Consider the following 16,789-nt stretch of genomic DNA (forward strand, 5'->3'; position numbering starts at 1 on the left):
CAAAAAATGTAACTTGTAATAATTCTTCCACGCATCAAAAACGTCTTTCCATATCTCATAATCATTCAAAAGAAGTCTGCATCGCCATTTAACTACAAGACTAATGCTCACTAGCATAATGTTTTCCATATCTCATAATCATTAAAAAGAAGCCTGCATCGCCATTTAACTACAAGACTAATGCTCACTAGCATAATGTTTTTAACTCCCAAACATCTTCTATTTTGTTGGCCTACAAAACAACCTCAGTTTAATCTAGTAGATCCTCTTCTTTGGTTTATTACAACAGAATCTCAGGTTAACTTAAACCATCTCCCTACACACTCTCTGACACATCATAAAATAAAAAAGAAAAATATGAGATAGTTGAGAACCAAATTATCCCGACAGCTTAACTACTTGTGTAGTACCTCTGACATCGTGGCCCTGTAAAAATTAACTTTTAGGGGAGACATCAATTTAAACCCTTTCAAAAATGCTTTAAGAAATCAAAGATTATCTAGTGTTGGATTACTAATATACAAAGTTTTGTCGCATACTCTAATTCTTGTTGTCATGATATTTTTTTAACTTTTTTAATTTTTCATTAAATAAATAATATTTTGACATAGGATAGAAGATTTTAAACTGTTGTGGTAATTAGTAAAGAATAAACTTATAACTGACTCAATAAATTATAAATGAACATAATTGCATTATTAATTGATTCCATAATACAATCTAAAATCCACTTAGAGGAGCTTGATTGAGGTGGATACATAGCACTATAACCAGTAGTTCAAATAAAAACATATATAAACTTTTGGCTGCTCTGTAAGTTTTAACACCTTTCATATTGAATGGACACTTTTCCAGCATTGCGTAAGTTGTTAGCTTGACCAGAAATTGCCATGGAACCGAAAACTTTGCCACTCAAGTCAAAATAATATTCACAACCAGGACACTCATCAGTGATAAATACTCTAACAGGGTTGCCTGAGCAAGCAGAATTTTCTGTGCACTTCACCTGAAATTAAATAAAAATAAAGACAATATATGAGTTATTAATTAATATATAAAATAATTTTTCATAATTCTTTTTAAGAAAAAACTTTTCAATTGTTAGACCTGATAACATGAACCACAACCTTTTCCTTATTGGTAAATGACAGGGTTTCCGGCTGATATCATTGAGTTGTATGGAGGTTGGCCAACAACTTTTCCATATCCACAAGCACCACCTGCATAATTAATTAACACAAGAATTAAAATTATTTAAGCAATTATTTGGTTAAAAATATTATGAATCTGGCCAAGGAAAATTTTGTACTATATACCATCACTTTCATAACCTTCCGGAGGTCCATACCAAGTAGCCATAGTAGATGCCCAACCAGAATCAGATGAGAAGTTTGAAGTAACACTAACAAGGTTTTTGGGTTTAAAACAAAAGGAAGGGGTTCCTAGGAATATTGAGAGCAAACATATATGAATATATGAGAAAATGCATCTCCTAACGTAAAAGCCATGATATCACTACAACACTAGTATTATGTTGGTAAGTACTCTATGGTTTGATGAATAAGCTATGTTCAGTGAGGTATTTATAATGGTGAAGGACCGTGACATATTATAATTTTAAAAGATAAGTTCAATATCTCTTAACAAAAGTAGTTAGATGGCAATAAATTTTAGAAAAAAATTCAATAAACATTAATTTCTTTTTGTACTCACACAATATGAAGTTAATCCTGTTTAAAAATATAATATATTCATTTGAGAATACAATTAATTTATTCAAAGGGGAAAATTGGGGTAAAACAATCGTAAATTTAACTAAGACCAAATAGTATGACTTAATTTTAAAAAAAATTCCTTACATGGTATTAGTAAAAAAAATTATAAATTATTTCTGATTTAATCCTCTTAATAAATATTTAATGTTATTTTTTTATTAGGTATGAAATAGAAATTATATTACTAATAAATAATATTACAACCTTATTTATTATAAGGTTGTAAAGTCATTTGGAAAGAGAAGTGTAACATGTAATGGTACAAAAGATGACCTCAGCTCATTAAAATGAAAACAAAGTTTTTATTAAATGAATTTAATAAGAATTTGACTTTGCATCACCAAGTTCCTGAAATTATTAATTAATAAATGAAAAATATGTAAAATATATAATTACTTATTAAATTAGTAAAATACCCGTGTTATCGCATAGATTTTGTCTCATTTCTCAATTTTACGTGTGAAATTATATTATAGGTGATAAACATTAACTGAATCACAAATATAAATTAATATTAATTTTAAAAAAAAATATAGCTCAACTTAACGAATGATGTACACATTTGAAACTTGAAAATATAATTCAACATAATAAACGATGCACGCATTTGACATATAGCTCAACAATAAAAAAAAATCCATTTATATAAATATTTGTATCAATAATGAATTTTTTTCCGGTTTATAAAAATATTTTTATCAACGATAGTTTTTTTCCGTTTACAAAAATATTTATATCAACAATATATTTATTCTTATATGTAAAAATATATGTATCAATTGTATTATTTTTTCTATTATAAAAATATTTGTAACAAACAATAGGCTTATTCTCTTTTATATAAATAATTTTATCAATGGTGTACTTTTTCCCATTTATAAAAATAATTCTAACAAAAAATTACACTTTTACCCTTTATAAAAATAACTGTATCAAAATAGACTTTTTCGTTTTTATAAAAATATTTATACCAAATAATAAAGTTTTTTCCATTTAAAAGTAATTTTATAAACAATAGATTTTCTCTGTTTTTAAAAATAATAGTATCAACAATACACTTATTTAGGTTTATAAAAAAAATTGTATCAATTCCTGCTTATATACATATTTTTACAAACAATATACTTATATCTGTTTATAAAAATGAGTGTATCAACCATAGATTTTTTCTCGTTTATAAAAATATTATTAACAAACAATACATTTATTCCCGTTTATAAAAATAATTATATCAACAAATAGAATTTTTCTCGTTTATAAAAATACATGTAAGAAACAATATACTTTTTTTCCGTTTATAAAAATAATTGTATCAACTTTAGAATTTTTTTTGTTTATAAAAATATTTATAACAACAATACATTTATTCTTGTATATAAAAATTATTTGTATCAATAATAATCTTTTCCTCATTTATAAAAATATTTGTCACAAACATTACACTTATTTCAATTTAAAAAAAGAATTATATCGATAATACATTTTTTCCGTATATAAAAAATATTTATATCGACAATACACTTTTTTTTTCATTTGTAAAAATATTTGTATTAACAATACACTTTTTTTCGTTTATAAAAGTATTAGTATTAGCAATATATATTTTTCTCGGTTATAAATATATTTGTATCAACAGTACACGTGTTTCCATTATAAAAATATTTGTATGTAAAATATACTTTTTTTCTAATTTAAAAAAAATATTTATATCAACGATACACTTTTTTTCGTTTCTAAAAATATTTATATCAACAATTTAGTTTTTCTAGTTTATTAAACTATTTGTATAAAAAAACTACATTTTTTCCAACTTACAACATTACACTTATTCATATATAAAAATAAAGTCCATTTTAAAATTATTTGAATTTTTTCTGTATTTAAAGATTTTTCCCCTATATAAATATATTTGTCTCATGTACTTTATTATTTTATCAATGACAAATAAATATTTTTATGACAAATTAAGATAAGTTTATAAATATAATGAATTCTCCCTGGTTAAAATTATTCCTTTTATTCTTTAATACTTAAAAAATAATCATTTTCCCAAAAAATTTAATAGATGTATAATATTAAATTGAAATGATATTAAATAATTAGTAGATATGTTAACTCTTAGTTTAATAAATAATAATAGTTATAAAAATAATATTTATTTTCGATGATGTCAAAATTAATACACGTAAAATAATTAAGGAAATAGTATATTGTTATAATAGTTAAGAATAAAAGTTTATTATTACCAATTTATTTGAAAAAACTATTATTATTAAAAAAATAGGAATGGATTTTCAGTCTTTTTAAAAAATATTTATTCATTATACAAAAATGTGCCATGACTTTTAGTTGATTAAATTACCGAATAAGTACATAAAATAATTTCCAACAATAATTAATGTCTATATAAATACGTAAACAAAAATTATATACACATTCATTATTGTTGAAAATAACTTTTAAGTTAAGATATATGGTTTATTATAATTAAATATAAGAAAAATATTAATGCACTTTGAATGACACAATGTTAATTATATCTATTTAACCTATCAAACAACTTTCATTCAAATTTTAAATAAAATAAAAATTTATACTTTCGTATTTGCAAAAATGACTTGTTGGAATTTTAATTACTAAGACTTAATTTTAGTAGGAATATACACCACAAAAATTGAAAACAGAACCAATGTATTTTTAAAACTTTAATCTTTTTAAGTTTTTTTTATCTAAATCCCATGTATTATTTGACAAAATGTCTATTCTATTTATACATGTGTTATGTAAACTTGATCATTTACAATCAAATAGCAAGATGAACTTCATTATGAGTTGGCATGTGATGAACTCCATGGTTAATTGTCTCATATGTTCGTCTTATTAGATTTTCTTTAATGATATCTAAATTATGACATTTGGATGACAGTAGTAATTAATTTCCTTTCCAAGGGAAAACAAGCACACTTATGTTAAACATTCATGATAATAACTGATTTAATAACAACTTTTAAGAAATAAAAATTTAATTGTGTTTAACTCTTAAAATGTCAAGTATGTCTCTCCATTCTTCATCAGGAATAGTCGAGTGGCTATCGTACAAATAATACATAAATTACATAAGTTCAGGAAATAAAGAAATATTGCTAAAATAATAATCATCAGGAATATTGCTAAAATAATTAATTTCCTCTAGTATGTCTCTCCATTGTTCATCAGGAATAGTCGAGCGGCGATCATATAAATAATACATAAATTACATAAGTTCAGGAAATAAAGAAATATTGCTAAAATAATAATCATTATCAACGTAAACATCCATAGTTCCAAATATGAAAAAGAAAAAAAAAACATGGTGGTAAAAGGAGCAATTACTTGTTTTGCAATCATGACATCATGAATTCCATACAAAAAGAGTAAGTTAGAAATTGCTCGATGATTTTTGAAGGGATAGTAACCCAACACCTGATCAAGATTTGGACTTGAAAATTAATACATCTCCAATTCCACGCATCATCTCCTCGGCCAAATTAAGATTATTCAATGCATCTACAATAAATAAAGATTTATCATGTACTTTTGACTCTATTGATTCATTTATTGCATTTGGCTAATATTAGAATTAATAGTGTATATTGTACAGCTTTTCCACTTTAGCTTACCATACTCCTTCTTCTTGTATATATAAACAATATTGTAACTCATTATTCATCATTGAATGTAACTCATTATTCATCATTGAATGGAACAGTATTTTTTTCCTTTCCTTCTTCTTCTTGGATGTAACTACTTTCTTCTTCTCCTTCTTGATGCATAACTAACTTCTTCATGCATAACTAACTGTTTCCATCTTCCATTCATGATGAGCACATGTTCAACTGATATGGTATCAGAGCTATCTCAGCTCTGGTAGCCATTGTTCTTCTCTTTTCTTCCTTCTTGTTTCCTTAACTCTGCAACAATGGCTGCTCAGAGTTTTACGGATTTCGCTACCAACTCTGCTAATCCTTACTACCTGCATCCGAACGAGAATCCGGCTCTTGTTCTCGTTTCTTCACCGCTCGATGACAAAAATTACCACACCTGGTCTCGTTCAATGCAAATCGCGTTGATCTCCAAGAACAAGGACAAATTCATCGACGGTACTCTTCCAAAACCCTCTGTTTCAGACGTTCTTTATGCGTTGTGGATCCGTTGCAACACGATGGTTCTTGCGTGGATACAACGCTCAATCTCTGCACCAATTGCACGATCGGTTTTATGGATTGACACAGTTGCGGGTGTGTGGAAGAATCTGCAGGTTCGATTTTCTCATAGTGACATTTTTCACATATCTGACATTCAAGAAGATCTTTACATGTTCCGTCAAGGTACCTTAGATGTATCCAATTATTTTACTCATTTGAAAGTTTTGTGGGATGAATTGGAAACTTATCTTCCAATTCCATCTTGTTCCTGTGCAATTCCATGTTCTTGTGGTGCTTCTGGATCGATTCGCTGTTATAGGGATCAAGACTATGTGATTCGATTCCTTAAGGGTTTGATTGAGAAATTTACTCATTCCAAGAGCCAAATCATGATGATGGATCCGTTACCTGATATTGATAAAACCTTTTCTCTGGTAATTCAACAAGAAAGAGAAATGAATCATGTTAATCCTGTTGTTCTTCCTAGTGTTGGCAATAATGAAGAGAGTATAGCCTTGAGTGTATCTCATGATGCTCAGCCAAACAAATTCAATTCATATAGAGGAAAATATCAGGGTGCAGCTGGTTCAAGAGGTCAAAATCGTGCCTGTACTCATTGTGGGAGAAATAACCATACCATTGATACTTGTTTCATTAAGCATGGGTATCCACCAGGATTCAAACACAAGATCAAAGGCAATGGGTTCAGTTCTCAACAATCTGCAACAGCCAACACTGCATCAGAACCACCTGCATCAGGTTCAAGTTCCACCAATTCCTCTTATGGCTTGACTCAAGAGCAATACAACAACATTTTGGCACTGCTTCAACATTCAAAACCTGTTTCCACAGCCAATTCAGTGTCTACATCTCCTCTTGTCCTAAATTCTTTGTCTTCCAATGCCAATGGTAAGCCTCATTCTTTGTGGATCCTTGATACAGGAGCTACAGATCATATATCATTTAATCTTTCAGCCTTTAATAGTTATCACAATATTGTTCCTATATCTGTCACTCTACCCAATGGTTCTCAATTGTCTGCTTCAATTTCTGGTTCTGTCAAACTTACACCATCTCTAACACTGCACAATGTCCTTTACATTCCTTCTTTCAATGTCAATCTTATCTCAGTAGCAAAATTATCTCAAAGCAACAATTATTTTGTTCAATTCACTACTAACTCTTGCTCTATTATGCAGAATCCTTCCATGGAAACGATTGGTATAGCTGACTTGCAATATGGCTTATATGTCCTTCATTCCAATATATTTTCTCCTTCCTGTAATTTTGTATCTACTGATGGTGATATATGGCATATGAGGTTAGGCCATCCATCTCATAAAGGTTTACAAACCATAGCAAAGATTTTTCCTTTTGTTTCTTGTAATGACAATGTTTCCCCTTGTGATTCTTGTCACTTTGCCAAACAAAGAAAACTTCCCTTTCCTGATAGTATTACTTGCACTAATGATGTTTTTAACATTCTTCATGCTGATTTATGGGGGCCCTTTTCTACTATCTCTATGTTAGGACACAAATACTTTCTCACTCTAGTTGATGATCATTCTAGGTTCACATGGGTGATATTTCTTAAAACCAAAGCTGAAACTAGAGATAGTTTTATGAACTTTGCAGCATATGTTGAGAAACAATTTAATAAACATGTAAAATGCTTGAGGTCTGATAATGGTGCAGAGTTTCTAGCCTTACACAGTTTCTTATCTGCTAAGGGCATTCTACATCAAAAATCCTGTGTTGAAACCCCTCAACAAAATGGGATTGTTGAGAGGAAACATCAACACATCCTTAATGTAGCTAGAGCCCTACACTTTCAATCCAATGTACCTTTAACAATGTGGAATTTTTGTGTACAACAAGCTATCCATATTATTAACAGACTCCCTACCCCTTTGCTTAAACTAAAATGCCCATATGAAATTCTATACCAAGAGCCTCCCTCCCTTATGCATCTTAAAGTGTTTGGATGTCTATGTTATGTGTAGCGGGGTATTCGTTACCATTAGAGATATTAACTAAATCCAAGGTAAACCATACAAGTCGAGTCGCCACCGCACTTCTATTTATCCAAAGGAATGGTTAGAAAGCGAACAAAAACCTAAAAGTTTTATCAAATCAAAAACTAGTAAAAATGTCAGAGATCTAGGTAAGGGGGTTGGTTATGCAATGGGAAGGTTTTAAGCACCCAAAATATCCTAGGTACTCCTAGGGAGCCCTTTTCACAAGTGTTGTTCTGGTCTAAAGGGTGTAGGTATATCTAAAGTACTATTTACTAAAAGGAAGGTTAAAAGAAAATGACTCGCAAGGATGTCGCATCCACTGCCTACGTATCTCATCTGAGTATGAGAATCAGAGTCGTCGTAGCTCGGCTACCTATGGGTTAAAGAGAAGTGTGCTCGGTAAGACATCGCGTATTATGCCTACGTATCTCATCTGGAATGAGAATCAAAGCAAAACGTAGTTCGGCTAACTAGGGGTTAAGGATTGCCATCTGAACATGGACTTACAAAAGAGGACACCAGCTGTGTCAAAGGAGGGTGGGCAGTGTGTTCAACGTCCTAGCAGTAGGTGTCGCAGCTCGCTGAATCGAGTCTTAGGCAGTTACCTCTTTGCAATAGAACGGACTGACATGCCACAAGATCGGAGACGCACGGAAGGTCTAAAAGTGGGGAAGCTCTGCTCTAGAGTTGTCATGCAATATGGACCTATGTGTTAGGATTTGAAAAGGGGAACATCTACCTAATGTTAGCATGCAAAGAATAAGGGAATTCTACCTATGTTATCATACAAAGGGTTCTACCTAATGGGTGCTACCTAAACGGAACAAGAGTCGACGGATGGAGCGCTGAGAGGAGTTACGGATAAGGGTAAATGGAAATGCCGAAGGCAATCGACTTACAGGTAGATGGCGATGCCTGAGGCAATCGACTTACAAGAGGATCGATGAATGTGTGCTGGTTCTGTTAAGTTTTGAAAATGATTACTCGACGTTGGATCGAGCTTTTGATCTTATTTTGAAATGGTTATCGGATGTTAGTTTTAATTCTTGTATTAAAAGGTGACTAAAGAAATAAAGAAATAAATATTATACACTTTATGGGAGAGGAGTACATTTGTTATGAATGGGGATTGTTCATGGCAAACAAACAATAAGAATATATGCCGCATACATCATACAAGTAGGCAACAGTTATCAATTAGATCGGATAAATAAACAATATATAATCAAACCAAAGAATCAAATAATGGAGCATTTAAACAATGCATGGGAGTATGAACATGTTAAATAATTAAGCAATAGAAATCATGAATGAGAGAAACCAGTATAAAAGATAACAGATGAATCAAACAGATGAAAATATGCACACGGAGGGTCCACTAAATAATTTAATCAGGACATGAGGTAAGGACCAAATAAAATCAAGGTAAAAGGCCTCTAATACATGGCATATGAGATGAACGATGGAGGATCAAAAGATCTCTTCAATTGCCATAAGCAATCCCTAAGTCAAACATCGATCATTAAGAAGTCAACTGAAAATTCAAGTCAACTTAAAAAATAACAAATAAATAGCAAATTAATCAAGAAAATTATGAAAAATTAAACTGAATAAGGTGGGGTCAAGACATCATCATCCCCCAAAAAGATTTTAAAAATAATGAGAATTGGCACGTGAATTAATTAAAACAAAACATAGGTCAAACCAAAAGTCAACTAATAAGAATAGGTTAGAAATAAATCAAGAATAAATAGTAAATTAATCAAGAAAAATATGAAAAATTAAACTAAATAAGTTGGGGTCAGGATATCATCATCCCCCAAAAATATTTTAAAAATAATGAAAATTGGTACATGAATTAATTAAAATAAAACAGAAGTCAAATCAAAAGTCAGTTAATAAGACTAGGTTAGAAATAAATAAAGAATAAATAGTAAATTAATCAAGAAAATTATGAAAAATTAAACTAAATAAGGTGGGGTCAGGAAATCATCATCCCCCAAAAATATTTTTAAAATAACGAAAATTGGTACGTGAATTAATTAAAATAAAACAGAAGTCAAATTAAAAGTCCACCAACCAAACTAGGTCAAACATAAATCCAAAATAAATTTAAAATATGAAATAAAATTTCAAGAAAAGGTCAGGTTGACCATGAGACAGTGGTCAACCTTCATCCAAAAATCAAATGCTAACAATAATTTTAAGTCATAAAAATAAAATCAATAAAAAAAGTGTGTTAAATTGGACCATTTAGAATAAATAATTAAAAAAAAATATTAATATAAAAAAAATACGAAAATAAAAATTATATAAAATTAAATAAAACGTTAAGAAAAGTGAAAAATATTTTTGGGTAATTTTATGGACGAAGAAAATATTTTAAATAAGAAAAAGATATATGAAAATGGAAGGAATAATGGTGATGAACATGGTAAGCAAGCGTAGATATATCAAAACATGGCCATGGAAGAGATGATTACCTAATGGAAAATAGAAGTGGAATGGAATCTGATATGTGATGAAGCTTTTCCTCCTTGTCACGAAATTCCAATACTCCTTTAGGGTTAGGGTTTCAGCTTCTTAAATAGGGTGGATTAGGTGTTCTCATGGGCTTTTTAATAAGTGATTTATCCATAAGAATAAAAGTGTGAAGTGAGGTGTAAAATGTTGTTATTTTGGGTCAAACTTAAGTGAATGGATATCCAATACATGGCCAAAAGAGGTAAAAAAACGTGACTGGTTTGTGCAGCATGCTTAGAAAATCTGATTGGGCCAGCCATACCCAAAATCTGCCTAGAAAATCAAGTCATGGTGCCCACTTTAAATGAATGTATCTCTCAAACCATGGATCCAAATGAGATAATTCCAAAAGGATGTGAAAGAGTACATGGCAAGGTACAATTGTTGTGAATAAAGTATTTTCAAATAATTCTTTGAAGTGCAAGAAAACTGGCCAAGAAGTCTTGACAAATTTTGAAGATTTTGGACTTAGAAATTTTTCTAAGTGTCCTAAAAAAATGTCTCACTTTGACTAAGCATAACTTTCTCAATTCTAATCAAAACGGAGCAAACTTTATATCTCTATAAAGCTTGGAACAAGAGGAACAAGTTTCATGTTGGAGAAATTCTCAAATGGAGCTTTTATGTTGATGCAAAATGGGCTTAAAGTGAGTGCAACGATCATGAAAACTTGCCCTAAATGAAAAGTCAACCATTTCCAAATTAAGTAACTTTTCCAATTCCTGATTAAATGATGAATCCATGATCCAACCTTGATCAAATTTCACATGTAGGATCCCCTAGGCATGGATTTTGAGATTCCACTCTCAAAATGTCAGGAGTTGACTTTTCTGGCCCCACAGTTGACTTTTCCCAAACTGTCTGATTCCCGATTCCATTGATCAATTGAAGGAAGCACTTCTAGCTCAAATAAAGAGCTGATTTTTTGTATGTAGACCCTTGTGGACATATGGAGGGCCATGGAAAAGAGTTTCACCCAAAGAATCAGAAATAAACTGATTTTATACCAAACCCTAGTTTTAGGGCAAAATGATCAGGAACTGATTGCACTGATTGCCAATGGATCTTTCTGAGATAATTGTGAATCTTCCTAGGCCAAGATGTCTCTCTAATCATGACATGGATGAGCTCCTCTACTTCCAACCAAACATTGTCTGTTGCAGGTAGCCATGAAACCCTAATTTCTGATTAAATCTAGATGAACACTCTGATAGCTTTGAATCCTTCACTGATGAACTGAGGACCATAATAAGATACTTGGACCCCCCTAAGACCCTTGAGACTTGTATACTTATAAAATGAAGTCCAATTCTCAATCTTGCTTTGTGTGGGCTCCTTCTGTTAAGGAGTGATCGATCAAAACCTGATCTCCATGTCACTAATGCAGTATGCAATGAGTATGACCTAATATGATGTTAATGAAGTGTAAAACATAATCCCATGCTTCCAGGAAAAATGAAGGGTAAATTTTGGGGTATTACAGCTGCCCCTATTGAATCAACTGGAAACCTGAAAGGAAGATAGCAACGTCTTTCTCACTTTCGAGGTATCAAGTGATTGAATACGATAAAAGCCCGAAAATTTACACTAAAATGAAAAAATGAAGTAACAATGCCTGTCAGAATCGGCCAAGAGGTGGTCTTGAAAAAGAACCCGTCTGGTACGGTGAGAGTCGGTCTGAACACCGAAACAAGGAATGTTAGCCTGAATTCCAAAATAAATGGTAACACAGAAATAACCATGGCCTAAATGCCGCTCATCAATCTGAATACTGGAAATGACTTCGATCTGAGCATCGGACGATACTTGATTATCAAACATTGGTCTGAACACCGAAAAACTGGCCTGAATGCCACAAGTTGCATCGACCTGAATGTCGGAAACTTCTTCGATCTGAACATCGAAAAACTGGCCTGAATGCCACTTCGGTCTGAATACCGGAAAACTGGCCTGAATGCCATAAGTTGCATCGACCTGAATGTCGGAAACTTCTTCGATCTGAACATCGGAAAATTGGCCGGAATGCCACTTCGGTCTGAATACCGGAAAACTGGCCTGAATGCCACAAGTTGCATCGACCTGAATGTCGGAAACTTCTTTGATCTGAACATCGAAAAACTGGCCTGAATGCCACTTCGTTCTGAATACCGGAGAACTGGCCTGAATGCCACAAGTTGCATCGACCTGAATGTCAGAAACTTCTTCGATCTGAACATCGGAAAACTGGCCTGAATGCCACTTCGGTCTGAATACCGGAAACTTTCATGCCTGTCAACATCGGCAGAAATAGGCAAAATGATAATTGAGGCGACGCTTGGGCCAACGACCCCTGCTGGGAATAATAAAGATAAGTCATGAACAATCTTCAGTCTGAGTACTGGAAACAACTTCTGGCTTATCACTTGGGATACCGAGAATGCCTTATGCTTTACATGCGTATGTTTGAATTTTTCAATGGCGTAATGCTCCATAAAAATGGAAATGCTACGCAATTTGGGAGGATGCAATGCAATATGATTCTACATGCAGGGATGCGAAATGCTTGATTAGAGAGAACGCCAAGCTGAGGCAAGGAATTCTGCTGGGGAAATGATCACCATCTTCTGGACCCTGGCAAGGCTGTTGGAGATGCACAGCACAAAGAACTCTGTGGGGAAATGACCCTCCACACGGTGTTCTGGCAAATAACAAAATACCGAGGCTCTGACTAGGGAGAGAATGGCACTGAAAACTTGTTGCTGAGGAAAGCGACAGTGGTTCTGGCAACCATAATCTGCGAGAGAGACGACTCAGCAGGGAAAGCAAACACTGATACGGAACCGAGATTCTGCTTCAAGGAAAGAGACCATGGGTCTAGCGTCGAGATCATAGATCTGACATCGAACTCTGAGGAGCAGCCGCTTCCGCTGGGAAGATGCAGTCTGGCACTGTCAACTCCGCTGGGGATGTATAGTCAGACACTGTCAACTCCGCTGGGGATATACAGTCAGACACTGTCGACTCTACTGGTGAATGTATAATCTGAAACAAATCTTGGGGAAGTACAGCAGTGAGAGCCTGTTGGGGATTGAAGAATCCAATGCTCGGACCAACTCTGCAGGGATAAGATACCAAATTCCAACTGTTGAGGAAAAACATACGTGATCATTTGATGGGGACCTTAAGGAGATGCCCCGAGTGTACCTGTTCTGAATAGACGATCCAAAACACTTAAGTTTTACAGAAATTTTCAATGTTTATTAAGCACGTACCTGTAAAGCTCTTAGGTTTCATGATGCAATGTTTATCAAAAATTCGGACGTCATTTTTGCAAACAAAACAGTAAAATGAAAATGAACACAGAGATGTACTGAATAACATGATTTTATTGATCGAATGGCCTCTGAATAGGCATTTACATCAGGAAGCAATCCTTGGAAAGAGGTAATTGCACAACAGATAAAAACAGAAATTAATCTAATGGCAATGTGAAATGGATTTCTATCGGGTTCCAATTCTGCTATGATTCGCTCGTCTTCAAGATCCTTCAGATGATCAGCCTTCCGAAAAAGGTGGTTGGACTATTTCCTATCCTTCGAAAGCTTCCAGTTATCGACACGAGATGAGATTCAGAACTACTCAGAACGCAGTCATTCGCTTAATCCCTAACTTTTGCCTGGATCGCCCCTTCGGGTTTTCAATCCACCGGGATACCCATTTTTGCCTAAGTTGCCCTTTCAGGTTTTCAACTTACTGTCGCATCCGTGAAAAACAACCGGCGGGCAAAAAACAAAACAAACAGAGCCGCCACCGTGCGTTATTTATCCCAAAAGAGGGAAAGGAAACGCTCGAAGTAAACCTGGAAAATACATGGTCTCGCGACCAAAGAGAGATGGTATCTGGAGTCGGTTATGCGAAGGGAAGGTATTAGCACCCCTACGCATCCGTCGTACTCGACGGGATCCACGCTTAAAAGAATAGAAGAAAGGTTGCTAAAGCTGCTCACAAACATCACACACACACACTGGAAACAACACAGGTGGAAAAAGAGGGGAAAGGGCTCGCTAGGATATCGCATCCTATGCCTACGTATCTCATCTGGAATAAGAATCAGAGCTACCGTAGTTCGGCTCACGCACGCCGAAACAAAACACACACAAGTAGGCAAACATGGAAACCGAATGCCAATCGCTGGACTTACATCAGACTCCGAACCAAACAAACCCACACTGGAAACCAAATGCCAATTGCTGGACTTATATCGGACTCCAAGCACACAACAATAGGATACGGAATGCCAATCGCTGGTCTTACATCCATATCCTAACACACACAAGAAGGTGACAAACAACAAGTTAATAGGGAGTCTGGAACTCGAGCCTAATAACTGTCAAGCAAACACACACAAAAAGAAAAAGGGTGCCCGGAGAGATCTCGTACGACCTCCTGCCTACGTACCTCATCTGGTATGAGGATCAGGGCAACGTAGTTCCCCTTAATAGGGGAGAAACTTTCTCCTAACCAGAGACTGGGAAATGACAAACTAGAAGGGAGACTGACTCGAGCCTAATAGTTATAATACATTCCACAATGGTCCTAGGTTGAGTTTTCTATCTAACTTGCACAGGCAGCAAGCTATCCTAAACAGGCAAAGCAAAGCAAACATACACACAATTAGCACACACTATATACAGACAAAGTGGACTCACACAAGGTTAGGCTGTGAAACACAAGCCAACTGGAATCGGGTGTAGTTAGCTCTTAACCCTAACATTGAGAGTTAGGGTGAAGCAGATGAAATGGGAAGTGAGGGGTGTGCCTCACAGCTCTTATCCCTGGCCTGGGAGAGCTTGACTCAAATAGAAGGTGTGGGAGTTCAGAAAGTAGGAACTCTTCTATCCACATATGACTGACTCAACAGAGATCTTGGGTTAATATCCACAATGCATCAACATGTAATGTGAGCAAAGGGATGACACACTGACTAGCAGGAGATGGAATACACATCTCTTTTATCTGCCAATTGTCTTTTCAAAGGTCTTTTCCTACTTGGCACAAAGATAAACATACACAAGCATTGCCTCTTAAGGAGGACTTCAGACAGGTGCCTGCCCAAGTAACAGGACAGGTCTTCCAGACTACATGGAGAAGAGATGTTATACCTAGGTTAAGCAACCCACAAGCAAATGCAAGTTCACAATGAACTATAGCAACTAATGTACCTGAAAACAATCCAACTCAATCAGTATACAACTCAAACAAAGTCAAACAGACAATTAATGGTCCACAGTCAACAGTACAGTCAAACAATAGTCAAACAAACAACAAGTGCAAGCTCAACTCAAAGGAGCTAAAAGCCACCTACAAAACAAGTCAAGATTAGTCAAGATAAACCAAATAGTCAACTCAAGCAATGTGAATCAATTCCCTCATGGCCATATGCTTCTTGTCCTGAAAACACAACTCAAACATAAGCACAAACCACTAGGACAAGGCCTAGGGTCAAAGTGGGAGAAATAATCCAAAACAGAACATGAAATTTGACAAGAATCAAGCTTAATCAATTAAGAACAATATCCAAGTGGTCTCATACCAATAGCATCAACCAATTTCATTTCACAAATCATATAAGGCAAGGCATGCAAGTTGGAAACTCATTGAAGCAAACAGAATGAACCAATCCACACCAACTCAAAAATGATTCAATAAATCTCAAGAAAAATCATGGTTAAACAGCACACATCAAATGATCAACACACCAAAAATCAAAGCATTTGGATAAGTGTAAGCATGGCAATCAAATTCCCTAAGGCAAGGTAAGCACAAACAAGCTCAAATGAGGCACAATTTCATACATCAACTTAACACAAGCCTAAAACAGAATTGACTAATGATAAATGTCTCAAACCAAAGCCACAATAAACTTCAAAGTGTCTAGAAACAATGTGCAAAATTTCACAATCATAGGATACACAACCAGCATTTCACAAATCATTGAAGTTCATGACTATCCAAAAGTCCACAAATGATCAACCAGCAAGAAAAATACCAAACAAATCAGAAATCAATCCAAAAATTCCACAAAATTCATGGTCAATCCTAACATCCAGAAGAAGCATCATGCAAAAAATCACATCATTTGGCATTTAATTGGCATGGTAAAGAAAATCAACAAGTTGAACAAGCAATGGTGTGACATACATTGTCACACCTACATTAAACAGATCATATCTCAACAACCAGAAATGAGAAAAATGCAAACTCTATACCAAAATGTCCATTAGGATGTCTATTTTAAGCATGCAAAATT

At 33.9% G+C, this 16,789-nt stretch overlaps 1 pseudogene; it reads right to left on the reverse strand.

Annotated features, from left to right (window-relative positions):
* Positions 1 to 674: 674 nt before the first annotated feature.
* On the reverse strand, positions 675 to 1,550 carry LOC127127946 (putative expansin-B2; annotated as a pseudogene).
* Positions 1,551 to 16,789: the final 15,239 nt, after the last annotated feature.

Source organism: Lathyrus oleraceus, chromosome 3, assembly GCF_024323335.1.
Source record: "Lathyrus oleraceus cultivar Zhongwan6 chromosome 3, CAAS_Psat_ZW6_1.0, whole genome shotgun sequence".
NCBI lineage: Eukaryota > Viridiplantae > Streptophyta > Magnoliopsida > Fabales > Fabaceae > Lathyrus > Lathyrus oleraceus.